Here is a 15,003-nt window from a genome sequence, read left to right as displayed (position 1 = left end):
TCCTGACAAAAATATGTAATCTTTCATTGAAATCTGCCTCCGTTCCTGAGGACTGGAAGGTAGCAAATGTCACCCCCATCTTTAAAAAGGGTTCCAGGGGAGATCCGGGAAATTACAGGCCAGTCAGTCTGACTTCAATACCGGAAAAGTTGGTAGAAACCATTCTCAAGGACAGAATGAGTAAGCACATTGATGAACACAAGTTATTGAGGAAGACTCAGCATGGGTTCTGTAAGGGAAGATCTTGCCTCACTAACCTGTTACAGTTCTTTGAGGGGGTGAACAAACATGGACAAAGGGGACCCAATAGATGTTGTTTATCTTGACTTCCAGAAAGCTTTTGATAAAGTTCCTCGTCAAAGGCTCGAGAGTCATGGAGTAAAAGGACAAGTCCTCTTGCGGATCAAAAAATGGCTAATTAATAGGAAACAGAAAGTGAGTATAAATGGGCAATCTTCGCAGTGGAAGACGGTAAGCAGTGGGGTGCCGCAGGGCTCAGTACTGGGTCCCATGCTCTTTAACTTGTTCATAAATGATTTGGAGTTGAGAGTAAGCAGTGAAGTGGCTAAGTTTGCAGATGACACTAAATTGTTCAGGGTGGTGAGATCCAGAGAGGATTGTGAGTCACTCCAAAGGGATCTGTTGAGGCTGGGCATCAACGTGGCAGATGAGGTTCAATGTGGCCAAGTGCAAAGTAATGCACATTGGGGCCAAGAATCCCAGCTACAAATACAAGTTGATGGGGTGTGAACTGGCAAAGACTGACCGAGAGAGAGATCTTGGGGTCGTTGTAGATAACTCACTGAAAATGTCAAGACAGTGTGCGATTGCAATAAAAAAAGCCAATGCCATGCTGGGAATTATTAGGAAGGGAATTGAAAACAAATCAGCCAGTATCATAATGCCCCTGTACAAATTGATGGTGCGGCCTCATTTGGAGTACTGTGTACAATTCTGGTCACCGCACCTCAAAAAAGATATTATAGCATTGGAAAAAGTGCAGAAAAGGGCAACATGATTAAAGGTTTGAAACACTTTCCCTATGAAGAAAGGTTAAAACGCTTGGGGCTCTTTAGCTTGGAGAAACGTCGACTGCGGGGGTGACATGATAGAGGTTTACAAGATTATGCATGGGATGGAGAAAGTAGGGAAAGAAGTCCTTTTCTCCCTTTCTCACAATACAAGAACTCGTGGGCATTCAATGAAATTGCTGAGCAGTCGGGTTGGAACGGATAAAAGGAAGTACTTCTTCACCCAAAGTGTGATTAACATGTGGAATTCACTGCCACAGGACGTGGCGGCGGCTACAAGCATAACCAGCTTCAAGAGGGGTTTGGATAAAAATACGGAGCAGAGGTCCATCAGTGGCTATTAGTCACAGCATATTACTGGAACTGTCTGGGGCAGTGATGCTCTGTATTCTTGGCGCTTGGTGGAGGGGCAAAGTGGAAGGGCTTCTAGCCCCACTTGTGAACCTCCTTCTTTTTTTTGGTCACTGTGTGACACAGAGTGTTGGACTGGATGGGCCATTGGCCTGATCCAACATGGCTTTTATGTTCCTTCCTTCCTTCCTCTCCCAAAGAGAGAGCGATTGCAAAGAGCTTGCAAGATCTGGGGGTTCCCGATTTTGGAATGGGGGGGCGCGACTTGGGAGACTGAGAGTTAAGCTTCTCTCCCCTCCACCGCACTGCACAGTCACTCTGAAGCAACCGAAATGTCTTTGGCCGGTCCCTGAGGAAACCAGGAGAGGTTGCATCTTTTCTCCTCTAAGGCAATGCGGAGGTGACAGATTTCAGATACTGGAAAAAGGATGTCTGGAAGAGGAGAGAGAGTAATAGTTTGCCTTATCAGTGGCGGATAAGGATACGAAGCAACAGGTTTAAATTACATGAAGATAAGAGAGTCCAGACAGGGAGAGGGGGGAGGGGCACCCCTCCCCTTCTAATGCTCTTAAGTAGTTGAGCAACAGAAGGGACAACCTGTCTGCAGAGGGGGCGAGGTTTCCATCTAGGTCGGTTTTTAAGATGTTGAGCAGGGTCTGAAATCTCAGGCTCTTGTCAGAAGCCAGTTTCCCTGGGGGGGGGCACTGGGGGGAAGAAAATAGTTTCGAGTCTGTCCCCCTTTCCAGTTTGGTGTAGCGGTTAAGTGCACGGACTCTTTATCTGGGAGAACTGGGTTGATTCCCCCACTCCTCCACTTGCAGCTGCTGGAATGGCCTTGGGTCAGCCATAGCTCTCGCAGGAGTTGTCCTTCAAAGGGCAGCTGCTGTGAGAGCCCTCTCAGCCCCAGCCACCTCACAGGGTGTCTGTTGTGGGGGGGAGAAGATATAGGCGATTGTAAGCCGCTCGGAGCCTCTGATTCAGAGAGAAGGGCGGGATATAAATCTGCAGTCTTCTTCCTCCCCTCGCTGCCGGCTTGCTAATGCTTGCATCTTTGCCCCCCCCCCCCCGCCAGTTCAATTGGATTCTTCTACTATGTGTATGCCCTGAGTTGAATGCACCAGGCGAGCTTGATCTTGTCTGAGTTTGGAAGCAATGCAGGGCTGGATGGGAGACCACCGAGAGAGCCCAGGGTTGCTACACAGAGGCAGGCGACGGCAAAACCGCCTCTGTCCATCAACTGCCTTGACCCAGATGGTTAGAAGAAGACGACTGCAGATTTATACCCCGCTTAATCTCCTATATCAGGTGGCCAACGGTAGCTCTCCAGATGGTTTTTTTTTGCCTACAACTCCCATCAGCCTCAGCCAGCATGGGGCTGATGGGAGTTGCAGGCAAAAAACATCTGGAGAGCTACCGTTGGCCACCCCTGCCCCTATATCTTCTCCCCCCACAACAGACACCCTGGGAGTTGCGAGGGGCTGAGAGGACTCTCACAGCAGCTGCCCTTTCAAGGACAACTCCTGCGAGAGCTACGGCTGACCCAAGGCCATTCCAGCAGCTGCAAGTGGAAGAGTGGGGATTAAAACCTGGTTCTTCCGGATAAGAGTCCATGCACTTAACCGCTACACTAAACTGGTTAGTCTCTGAACTCATCAGAACTCAGAAGCTGAGTAAGATCATCCCTGATTAATATTTGGGTGGGAGACCACCCAGAAAGTTGAGAGTTCTTATTTGGGTTTTTTTTTGCAGCAGGAACTCCTTTGCATATTAGGCCGCACCTCCCTGATGTAGCCAATCCTCCTGGAGCTTACAGTAGGCCCTGAACTAAGAGCCCTGTAAGCTCTTGGAGGACTGGCTATATCAGGGGTGTGTGGCCTAATAGGCAAGGGAGTTCCTGCTATATAAAAAAAAAACCCTTATGAAGAGGCAGGCAGTGACAAACCAGCCCTGAACAGGTCACCGTCAGTCGGCTGCGAGTGCGATTTCACAGCACTTTCCACCCCCAACGCAAGGTATGCTTTGGTTCGAAGACTGTCCCTCTTCCCTCGTCCGCCCCATGTGAGTGACGTGCGCGCAAACCATACGAGAGCGGAAGGCCTCGGAAGGGCTTCATCTATCCAATTTGTCTTTTGTTCCCCGACTAATCAACAGGTCGCTCTCGCAAATTGGAACTGGCACCAGCGTGGCAGACGTTGCCAGAGCAGAATCGCCCAACTGGGCTAAGAAAAGAGGGGTCAAAATAGTACAGCGTGCTGGCAGGCGAAGGAGCTTCCCTTCGCACATGACGATTCCCCAATGTGTCTTTAGGAGGGAGATCAGAAAGCCGGCCTAGAAAGGTCCCCTTGCCAGCGGGTCAGCAACCATGTGTCTAGGGAGTTAGAGAGACACGGCGTCCAGCCCTTGTGAAGTTTCCCTTTCCTAGATGTTGGGTCACTTCCGAAGATATTTCTGAGCTCTGGGCTGCCTCAAGATATTTGGTTAGCTGGTCTGCTCTCCCTCCACCCCGGACCCTATTCACAGTAAACCAAGTTTGGCATGCGTACTTCCACGGCAGCTGTCTGTGCACAAGGGTCTCTCAGGGCTAGGAAGGCTGGGCCACAGAGGTGGCAAAACGTCCTTCAAAATGAAAGCTCCTGGATTGTTTCAGCCCCGACCTGGCTGGTCCAATCTCATCAGATCTGGGAAGCGAAGAGGGTCGGCCGTGGCTGGTACTTGCAGGGGAGACCACCAAAAGTCCAGAGTTGCTATGAAGAGGCAGGCAACGGCAAACCGCCTCAGTTTGTCTCTGTCCTGACCCGGGTAGCCCAGGCTAGCTCGATATCAGCTCTGGGAAGTAAAGCAGGGTCAATCCTGGCTGGTGCTTGGATGGGTGACCACCAAAGGAAGTCCAAGGTTGCTACGCAGAGGCAGGCAACAGCAAACCACCTCTGTTTGTCTCTGCCCTCAACAGCCTAGGCTAGTCCAATCTCATCAGATCTGGGAAGCGAAGCAGGGTCGGCCCTGGCTGGTGCTTGAATGGGAGACCACCAAAGGAGGTCCAAGGTTGCTATGCAGAGGCAGGCAACAGCAAACCACCTCTGTTTGTCTCTGCCCTTGACAGCCTGGGCTAGTCTAATCTCATCAGATCTGGGAAGTGAAGAGGGTCGGCCCTGGCTAGTACTTGCAGGGGAGACCACCAAAAGTCCAGAGTTGCTATGAAGAGGCAGGCAACGGCAAACCGCCTCAGTTTGTCTCTGCCCTGACATGGGTAGCCCAGGCTAGCTCGATATCAGCTCTGGGAAGTAAAGCAGGGTCAATCCTGGCTGGTGCTTGAATGGGAGACCACCAAAGGAAGTCCAAGGTTGCTATGCAGAGGCAGGCAACAGCAAACCACCTCTGTTTGTCTCTGCCCTGGACAGCCTGGGCTAATCCAATCTCATCAGATCTGGGAAGCAAAGCAGGGTCGGCTCTGGCTGGTGCTTGAATGGGAGACCACCAAAGGAAGTCCAAGGTTGCTACGCAGAGGCAGGCAACAGCTAACCACTTCTGTTTGTCTCTGCCCTGGACAGCCTGGGCTAGTCCAATCTCATCAGATCTGGGAAGCGAAGCAGGGTTGGCCCTGGCTGGTGCTTGAATGGGAGACCACCAAAGGAAGTCCAGGGTTGCTGCACAGAGGCAGGCAACAGCAAACCACCTCTGTTTGTCTCTGCCCTGGACAGCCTGGGCTAGTCCAATCTCATCAGATCTGGGAAGCGAAGAGGGTCGGCCCTGGCTAGTACTTGGATGGGAGACCACCAAAAGTCCAGAGTTGCTGTGAAGAGGCAGGCAATGGCAAACCGCCTCAGTTTGTCTCTGCCCTGACCTTTGTAGCCAGGCTAGTTTGATATCAGCTCTGGGAAGCAATGCAGGGTCCACCCTGGCTGGTGCTCGGATGGGAGACCACCAAGCAAGTTCAGGGTTGCTATGCAGAGGCAAGCAACGGCAAACCTCCTCTGTTTGTCTCTGCCCCGGAGGGCTTGGACTAGCCCAATCTCATCGGATCTGGGAAGCGAAGCAGAGTCAGCCCTGGCTAATACTCGGATGGGAGATCGCCAAGGAAGTCTGTGGTCGCTACGCAGAGGCAGGCAACAGCATACCACCTCTGTTTGTTTCTGCCCTGACATGGGCGACCCAGGCTAGCTCGATATCAGATCTCCGAAGCGAAGCAGGGTCGGCCCTGGCTGGCGTTTGGATGGGAGACCACTGAGGAAGTCCAGGGTTGCCAGGCAGAGGCAGGCAACGGCAAACCACCTCTGAACATCTCTGGCCTTGAACACCCTACAGGAGCACCAGCAGTCAGCTGTGAGTTGACTGCATTTCTCACCGTCACCATGAGATTGTTTCCAAGGCAGGGCCTAGACTATCCGGCGCCCTAGACGAGGCTAACTTAGGGTGCCTCCCCCGCACTGATAACTGATCTTCGAAAACAAATCGCGGGGGAAATGAAAAGCACAAAACTTGAACTCGCTCCCTGACCCGCAGAGCTCAGGCAAGATCTTGGAAGCTGAGCAGGGCCAACTCTGGCAAGTATTTGGATGGGGGGCTTCCTCATGTAGGGGGGGGTTCCCAGTGTGGTGCCCCCCCAAAGGCTGGCGCCCTAAGCAATTGCCTAGTTTGCCTAGTGACAGGCCGGCCCTGATGGTTTCAGGTGGACAGCTGTGTTGGGCTGCCGTGGAAAAGCAAGATTCCAGTCCCAATACCGCCTTAAAGATCTCCGAGATTTCCAGGATCGAAGCTTTTGACTCAAAAGCTTATCCCCTGGAAATCTTGGGGGTCTTTAAGGTGCTCTTGGGCTCAAATCTAGTCTAAACCAGGGGTGTCAAACATGCGGCCCAGGGGCCGAATCAGGCACCCAGAGGACTCCTATCTGGCCCCCAAGCAACTGGCCTTCATCTGCTTCCTTCTCCCTCTCTCTTGTTTCCTTCCGCATCACAGCTTGCTTTGCCAGGCTTGCTCAATCGCACAGGAGCTACAGAGTAAATCCTCTGTTTTCTTCATTGGCTGAGGCTCCTCCCTTGGGGAGGAAGGGGAGAGGGAGAGCTTGCTTTGCCAGGCTCTCTCAATTGCCAAGCCTCCCTCCCTTCTATTGGCTGAGGCTCCCCCTCCCCCAGTCCCCTGGGGAAGGAAGGAAAGAGCCAGAGCTTCCTTTGCCCATTTCCCTGGATCCCATGGGAGGAATACAAAGAAAGCATCTTTAAGAGTAATGAGTGCTAACGTTTTAAGCATGCTTTAAGTTTAAAAAATATATATATATGTGTGTGTGTGTGTTTTGTCTGTGTTCTTCATAAAATTTATATCTCTGATACTTAATCTTAAATGGCCTGGCCCAACAAGGCTCGTCATATCAAATGAGTTTGACACCCCTGGTCTAAACTGTTCCTCAAATCTTCCACTTGCTCTGCAGAAGGATTTCCGCCTAAATGGCCAGGCCTGGATGAAAACCAAGGTCCCGGCAGCGCAGAATGTGAAAAGAAGGCCTAAGCATGAGCCCTGAGATCACCCGCTGTGGGTTAGCGGTAGGGTGACCATAATGTCTGAAGGCCAGCCAGGGACACGTTGGGGGGGGGGGGTGCGCGCGCGCCGCCGGAAACAGGAAGTGACGTCACTTCCGGTGACGTCATGCCACCACAGGAAACAGGAAGTGACATCACTTCCTGTGACATCATTTCCCCGCGTCACCTGCCGGAAATGGGAAGTGACATCACTTCCTGTGACATCATTTCCCCCAAATGCCACTGCCGGAAACAGGAAGTGACTTCACAGCACTTCCTGTGACATCCCCAAAAATCCCCCAAATATCACCGCCGGAAACAATTTTGTTCTGAAATCCTGTATATACTTCATCAGTATATGGGATAAGGCCCTTTCTCAACTGTGCTGCATAATGCAGCCTATTTATTTTGTCCTGTTGGCTCTGTTGGCTCTATCTGCGCCACCTTCATCACTTTCGGGGTGTGGATCCCCCAGTGGGGTGGTCTCCCGACTCCCTCCGCCGGCTGTTTCTGATAGCCCTGCACCCCCTCTTTCATTTGATATGTGTCCCGTGCGGGTGCCACCCTCCCGCCGGGAGATGCCGCAAAATGAGCCCCCTTGAGGCTTATGGCGGCAGGGCTCGGGGGAAGCGAGCTAGACTGCTGTTCTTTTGAGGGGTTATAGAGTGTTTCGAGCCCGTCCCTGTGGCATCGGTCCCATCGTTGTGGGACCCAGGGGGCCGGCGCAGCGGCACGCCGAAGCAGCCTGTCACTAATAACACAGGTCGAGATGCAGGACAGGAACCTGGAAGTGACCGACAGGCTGCTTCAGCGTGCCGCTGCGCCGGCCCCCTGGGCCCCACAATGATGGGACCGATGCCACAGGGACGGGCTCGAAACACTCTATAACCCCTCAAAAGAACAGCAGTCTAGCTCGCTTCCCCCGAGCCCTGCCGCCATAAGCCTCAAGGGGGCTCATTTTGCGGCATCTCCCGGCGGGAGGGTGGCACCCGCACGGGACACATATCAAATGAAAGAGGGGGCGCAGGGCTATCAGAAACAGCCGGCGGAGGGAGTCGGGAGACCACTCCACTGGGGGATCCACACCCCGGAAGTGATGAAGGTGGCGCAGATAGAGCCAACAGAGCCAACAGGACAAAATAAATAGGCTGATTTATGCAGCACAGTTGAGAAAGTGCCTTATCCCATATACTGATGAAGTAAATACAGGATCTGAGAACAAAATTGCACTAGAAGACACAAACACAAAGCTCCCTTACACTGAATCAGTGCTTGGGTCCACCAAAGTCAGTATTGTCACATAAGAGAAGCCCTGTTGGATCAGGCCAGTGGCCCATCCAGTCCAACACTCTGCGTCACATAAGAACATAGGAGAAGCCCTGTTGGATCAGGCCAGTGGCCCATCCAGTCCAACACTCTGTGTCACACTTAAGAACATAAGAGAAGCCCTGTTGGATCAGGCCAGTGGCCCATCCAGTCCAACACTCTGCGTCACATAAGAACATAAGAGAAGCCCTGTTGGATCAGGCCAGTGGCCCATCCAGTCCAACTCTCTGCGTCACATAAGAACATAAGAGAAGCCCTGTTGGATCAGGCCAGTGGCCCATCCAGTCCAACACTCTGCGTCACATAAGAACATAGGAGAAGCCCTGTTGGATCAGGCCAGTGGCCCATCCAGTCCAACACTCTGTGTCACACTTAAGAACATAAGAGAAGCCCTGTTGGATCAGGCCAGTGGCCCATCCAGTCCAACACTCTGCGTCACATAATAACATAAGAGAAGCCCTGTTGGATCAGGCCAGTGGCCCATCCAGTCCAACTCTCTGCGTCACATAAGAACATAAGAGAAGCCCTGTTGGATCAGGCCAGTGGCCCATCCAGTCCAACACTCTGCGTCACATAAGAACATAGGAGAAGCCCTGTTGGATCAGGCCAGTGGCCCATCCAGTCCAACACTCTGTGTCACACTTAAGAACATAAGAGAAGCCCTGTTGGATCAGGCCAGTGGCCCATCCAGTCCAACTCTCTGCGTCACATAAGAACATAAGAGAAGCCCTGTTGGATCAGGCCAGTGGCCCATCCAGTCCAACACTCTGCGTCACATAAGAACATAGGAGAAGCCCTGTTGGATCAGGCCAGTGGCCCATCCAGTCCAACACTCTGTGTCACACTTAAGAACATAAGAGAAGCCCTGTTGGATCAGGCCAGTGGCCCATCCAGTCCAACTCTCTGCGTCACATAAGAACATAAGAGAAGCCCTGTTGGATCAGGCCAGTGGCCCATCCAGTCCAACTCTCTGCGTCACATAAGAACATAAGAGAAGCCCTGTTGGATCAGGCCAGTGGCCCATCCAGTCCAACACTCTGTGTCACATAAGAAGTTAAGAACATAAGGAAGGAAGGAAGGAAGGAAGGAAGGAAGGAAGGAAGGAAGGAAGGAAGGAAGGAAGGAAGGAAGGAAGGAAGGAAGGAAGGAAGGAAGGAAGGGAGGGAGGGAGGGAGGGAGGAAGGAAGGAAGGAAGGAAGGAAGGAAGGAAGGAAGGAAGGAAGGGAAGGAGAAAGGGAGGGAGGGAAGAAGGGAAGAAAGAAAGGAAGGAGGGAAGGAAGGAAGGAAGGAAGGAAGGAGGGAGGAAGGAAGGAAGGAGGGAAGGAAGGAAGAAAGGAAGGAAGGAAGGAAGGAGGGAGGGAAGAAAGGAAGGCCACCCCCAACCGCCAGCCCCACCCCCCGCTTTCGGCCCCCTTACCTACGGCGGCGGCGAGTCCAGCGGCGGCGGCAGCGGCGGCGAGTCCGGCGGCGGCGGCGGAGAGGTCTTTCCAATGCCCTCCCGGGCCTCCGCCAGCACGGGGGGGGGGGGGTGGTAGAGGCCGGGGAAGCGTCGGAAAGGCCCGCGGTGGTCGCTGGAGGCCCTCCAGCGACCCCCGCGGGCCTTTCCGACGCCCTCCCGGGGGGAGGAGGACGGGGGGGGTGGGGGAAGCGAGCCCCGGGAAGCGTCGGAAAGGCCCGCGGGGGTCGCTGGAGGCCCTCCAGGGACCCCCGCGGGCCTTTCCGACGGCCTGCCGGGGGGAGGAGGACGGGGGGTGGGGGAAGCGAGCCCCGGGAAGCGTCGGAAAGGCCCGCGGGGGTCGCTGGAGGCCCTCCAGCGACCCCCGCGGGCCTTTCCGATGCCCTCCCGGGGGGAGGAGGACGGGGGGTGGGGGAAGCGAGCCCCGGGAAGCGTCGGAAAGGCCCGCGGGGGTCGCTGGAGGCCCTCCAGCGACCCCCGCGGGCCTTTCCGACGGCCTGCCGGGGGGAGGAGGACGGGGGGTGGGGGAAGCGAGCCCCGGGAAGCGTCGGAAAGGCCCGCGGGGGTCGCTGGAGGCCCTCCAGCGACCCCCGCGGGCCTTTCCGACGGCCTGCCGGGGGGAGGAGGACGGGGGGGTGGGGGAAGCGAGCCCCGGGAAGCGTCGGAAAGGCCCGCGGGGGTCGCTGGAGGCCCTCCAGCGACCCCCGCGGGCCTTTCCGACGGCCTGCCGGGGGGAGGAGGACGGGGGGGTGGGGGAAGCGAGCCCCGGGAAGCGTCGGAAAGGCCCGCGGGGGTCGCTGGAGGCCCTCCAGCGACCCCCGCGGGCCTTTCCGATGCCCTCCCGGGGGGAGGAGGACGGGGGGGTGGGGGAAGCGAGCCCCGGGAAGCGTCGGAAAGGCCCGCGGGGGTCGCTGGAGGCCCTCCAGCGACCCCCGCGGGCCTTTCCGACGCCCTCCCGGGCCTCCGCCGCCACCGCTGGGCCCCGTGCGCGGGCGGGGAAGGCGGCGAGTGAGGGAGGGAGCGTCCCTGCGCGTGCGCAGGGCGATCTGCGCACGCGCAGGGTCGCTCCCTCCCTCACTCACCGCCTTCCCCGCCCGGTGCGCGCGGCCCCCGGCTCTCTGGCTGGCTAAACCGGGACCTCAAAATGGTCCCGGTATACCCAGCCCGGGAGCCGGGAATTGGGGGGCCAGATCCGGGAAAGTCCCGGGAGACCGGGACGGTCTGGCCACCCTAGTTAGCGGCCCCTTTCAACACCATCTTCGCCACCCTTTTTAACATCTGCACAAACAGTCATTCAAAAACGCCAAAAGGCAGCGTTCTCTCCCTTCCCCGCCCCCCACTGCCGCCACCCCCGTTCTTTCAATGCGCATTTGATTGGCGGGGTGGCGATTCTAATCTGTGTTAATGATTGTAAATGCTGAGCAAAACGGATGGCAGTGCTTCCAGATGACTCAAAGCGAAATAAAAAGGACTTGTTCTGCGTGTGCCCTGGCTCCCCTTCTGGGTCAAAATGGTCCCCTCTCTGGACGCCTTACCCTACCCGTAAGACCAAATAAGTCAGCGATTGTTCCCTGTTCAGATTCAAGCGACAGGACTCCGGCCTCTAGCTCTTCTCTGTGGAGGGAACTTTGGCCATGCTCAGAGCACATGTTTCGGTGTTATTCTTTCCTTTTCTCCCCTGGCTTGAGGTTAGGAGCTGAAACTTGGCACCGACTAAGAGCATTTTTCACCACTGAAGCTACCGACACCTTTTACTCTGGGATGTGACACATTAACGTTATTCATGTGGAACAACCCAAAGCCAGGCAGCCAATTTTTAAACACTCAGACTTTCCAGTCTAGTCCAAGTCAATGTCGCCTTTCTTTTTTTTTAATTCAATGTGGAGATCGAGGAAATGCTAAAAAAGATGATCTATATTAATTATAAAAGGTGCAAACGGGGGGATGCGTAGGAAGGCTGCCTTCTAATCTGCAATTCCGGGGCGGAGGGGGGGGGGCTGCGATTTTGGAACCAGGTACTTATCGTGGATTAATTAATCCCGGTTTAAAGGCTCCGATTGCGGCCACCCATCCTAATCGGCTTGAAGCAATTTCGAGTTAACGTGCCCAGGACTTCAGTTGCCAAATCTTTTATTGGTCGCGGGCCTGTGCATATATCATCGGCCTGGAACAGAAGCCAGAGCCCCCCTTGACGTGGGGATCGAAGGGGGCCGCGACTAACCTCTCACTTCATCCATCACATTCCATATCCCACCCTCATTAAAATGCCCCCCCCAACTATTTATGTAAGAGTTTTCCCACCTACCAGAGCAGAACTTGCCTCCTCCCCACACATCCGCCGGCGGAAAGCACTCGCCTTTTAATTTATATACATAAATATGCAAAAGAGGAAAAGTCCACATATAAATATTGCATGTAATGCATTGCTATTTAAATTACAGTTTTTAATAGGCCAATTTGGACTGAAGGAAGGAAGAAAGGGGGTTCTTAGACCCAGGACTTCCATTACTGAATACATCTGTGGGGCTGAGCGGGGCCCTTGAACATGGAATATTAATCCACGGTTGTTTCTTTCTTTGCTTCTTGCCCCACCCCTTCCCTCCCCATTTATGCTCTTCTGCTGAGCCCCACACCCAATCCTGCCTTCATTTATGCATTCTTCCCTTCCGCTTTCCTCCCCCCCCCCCTTTAAAATCTAAGCGGATTTTTCAGGATTAGTTATTCCCAGACCCTAGGAGAATAAACCCAACAAATCTTATTTCGCCTCGTCAGAAAATTGACTCCAAGCGACAGGGGTGTGTGTATTGAGGGTGGGGGGAGTGTTGAAGCAGGGAATGTGTGTATTTGTGTGTGCTGTGTTCAAATGCAGCACGTCAAACTGGAAAGGGAGCAAAGTGGAGTAGGGGGGAAATAAGTGAGCTCTGGAAAGAGGGGAAGGAGCCACAAACCAGTCACGATGGAGGCATCTCGTGCTCTGGGTTGGGCCGTCTGATTTGCAGGAGGTAGCCGCTCTGGCTCTGGAAAGGGGGTTAGACTAGATGTCCTTCTGGTTCCCCTCTCTCTCCTGCAAAGGGGACAAATCTACCCTTCGTTCCTCGGCAGCTGTCAGAATTAAAAGGTCTCCACAGGTGGTGGGGAAGGCTGAGTGAGTCGACATGGAGGAGTCACGATCCAGTGGGGGAGCACTGTGAAGATATAGCCCCCCCCCCCAAATTTGGATTTGAGCGGCATCAGTTGAACAGGAGGCTGGAATGTCAGGGGCTCTGGGTGCAAAAGCGGTGAAATATTTGAGGGGGGTCCTTTGGAGACGAAGCAGCCCACTGAAATCAGGGGGAAGGGACACCTTCAAAGGCGGGGGGGGGGGCTGTGAGAAGGATAAGGGGTGCAGACCAGGGGATAAGATTTGGAGGGGGGGGGTTACCTACGGAACAGGCTATGGGGTGGCTCTAGATGGAGGCTAAGTGCTGTCCACTTAGTGGGGGGGGCACAGATGGGAGGTGGAGGTATCTGATTCAAGTAGGGGTCAGGTCTGGACGGGTTTTTTTGGGGGGGGACTTGCAGGCTGGCTAGAACGGAGGAGCACCTGAGATCTGGGAAGACCACTGAACAGGTTTTTTTTTGGGGGGGGGGGGCTATAGGTCAGATCTGAGACAGCTGGGGCTCGTGGGGAGGGGGGTGCGGAAGGACCAGCTTGCAATGCCTCTCCCCCCCCCTCCTCCTCCATGCCAGCAGGTGTCTCCCCCCCTCCCTTCCCTTTCCCAGCCCTTCCCTGCGCTGCAGTCCTGAGACTCCCGGGGTAGATTTACAACCCGGGGCTGCGTGAGCAAAATTCCTAATGAGGAATCGGGGAATGAGACAGACGGGAAGGAAGAAGGAGAGAAGGAGGGAAGGAAGGAGGGAGGGAAGGAAGGAGGGGAGTGTGTGTGTGGGGGGGTCCCCCTGCCCCCTCCCCAGCCCAGCCCAGCCCAGACGGGAATCCCGCCAGCCACCACATTTGTCACCCTGGATGATGGGGAATTCTCCCCGGAATCACGCTCTGGAACGTGGGCAGGAGGCAGCCCAGGGGTTCTTGGCGCCCGCCCTAATGCAACTTTGCTCCCTGCTTCCCTCCAAGGAACGGGATTTGGGGGGTGGGACGGACGACGCCAGCTGGGACCGAACCTAGAAAGCGGGGAGGGACGCCGAGAGATGGACTGGAAAACCCCCCACCACACACACACACAAACTGATGCACTTCTTGCAATTTGGGATTCCTGCCCCCCCCCCCGCGTGGGGCTCGGAGGGGCTTGCAAGATCCTCCCCCCCAAAAAAAACATCTTGCAAAGGGACAAGGGAGGTGGAAGGGAGGCCCTTGCAAGAGACCCCCAGGAAAAAAAACCTTTTGCAAGACCCCTCCCCCCAAAAAATAAAGCCTCGGAAAGGGACAAGGGTGATGGAAGGGGGGGGCTTGCAACCCCCCCCCAAACCTTTGCAAGACCCCCCCCCCAAAAAAAAACCTCCTTGCAAAGGGAGAAGGGAGATGGAAGGGGGGGCCCTTGCAAGACCCCCCCAAAAAAAACTCCTTGCAAAGGGAGAAGGGGGGCCCTTGCAAGACCCCCCCTTCAAAAAAACTCCTTGCAAAGGGAGAAGGGAGATGGAAGGGGGGCCCTCGCAAAACATCACCCCCCCAAAAACCCTTGCAAGACCCCCCCTATAAAAAAAACTTGCAAAGGGAGATGGGAGGCCCTTGCAAGACCCCCCCCCCCCAAAAAACCCTTGCAAGACCCCCCCCAAAAAAAACTCCTTGCAAAGGGAGAAGGGAGATGGAAGGGGGGCCCTTGCAAGACCCCTCCCCCCAAAACATTGCAAGACTCCCCCCCCCCAAAGGGAGAAGGGTTGGGGGGGGGCCTTGAGCGGATGGGGGTGCAAGCCCCTCCGCGCCCCCTCCCCACTTCCAGGCGCGGCCCCCGGGGGGCTCCTCCCCCTCTCCCCCCAAGTGGAGAGACCTACCTGGCTCGGCGGGACTCCGGGAGCGGGGCGGCTGGGAGGCGGGGGAGGACCGGCGGCGGCGGCGGCGGAGGGCTGCGGGAGGCGGCGGCCGCTTTCTGCAGAGCGGCTGGCCCTCTTCTGGCTGGCGCCCTCTCCCTCTCCCCTCCGCTCTCGCCCTCCCTCCTGCTCTCTCTCCCCTACTCCGCGCCTTCCCTCGCTCGCTCGCTCGCTCTCCCGGGAGGGGGGCAGGCTGAGCAGAGGAGGGGAAAGAGACAGAGGAAGGGATGAGACGAGACCCCCCACCCCAATATCGGGGGGAGTGACAGCCCCCCCTTCTTCTCCGGGTCCGGCACTGCGACAG

At 55.5% G+C, this 15,003-nt stretch overlaps 1 protein-coding gene across 1 annotated transcript in view; it reads right to left on the bottom strand.

Annotated features, from left to right (window-relative positions):
- The window catches only part of CDH24 (cadherin 24), a 52,145-nt gene extending 37,439 nt beyond the window's left edge, over nucleotides 1-14,706 (bottom strand). Inside the window, exon 1 of the mRNA XM_060255354.1 lies at nucleotides 14,664-14,706. The gene's annotated coding sequence lies outside the window, so the exon portion shown is untranslated. The remainder of the gene's footprint in view (nucleotides 1-14,663) is intronic.
- Between the last annotated feature and the right edge of the window lie 297 nt (nucleotides 14,707-15,003).

Source organism: Heteronotia binoei, chromosome 15 (assembly GCF_032191835.1).
Source record: "Heteronotia binoei isolate CCM8104 ecotype False Entrance Well chromosome 15, APGP_CSIRO_Hbin_v1, whole genome shotgun sequence".
Taxonomy (NCBI): domain Eukaryota; kingdom Metazoa; phylum Chordata; class Lepidosauria; order Squamata; family Gekkonidae; genus Heteronotia; species Heteronotia binoei.
The sequence above is the reverse complement of the archived record's forward strand: the minus strand, read 5'-3'. Positions and strand labels throughout refer to the sequence as shown.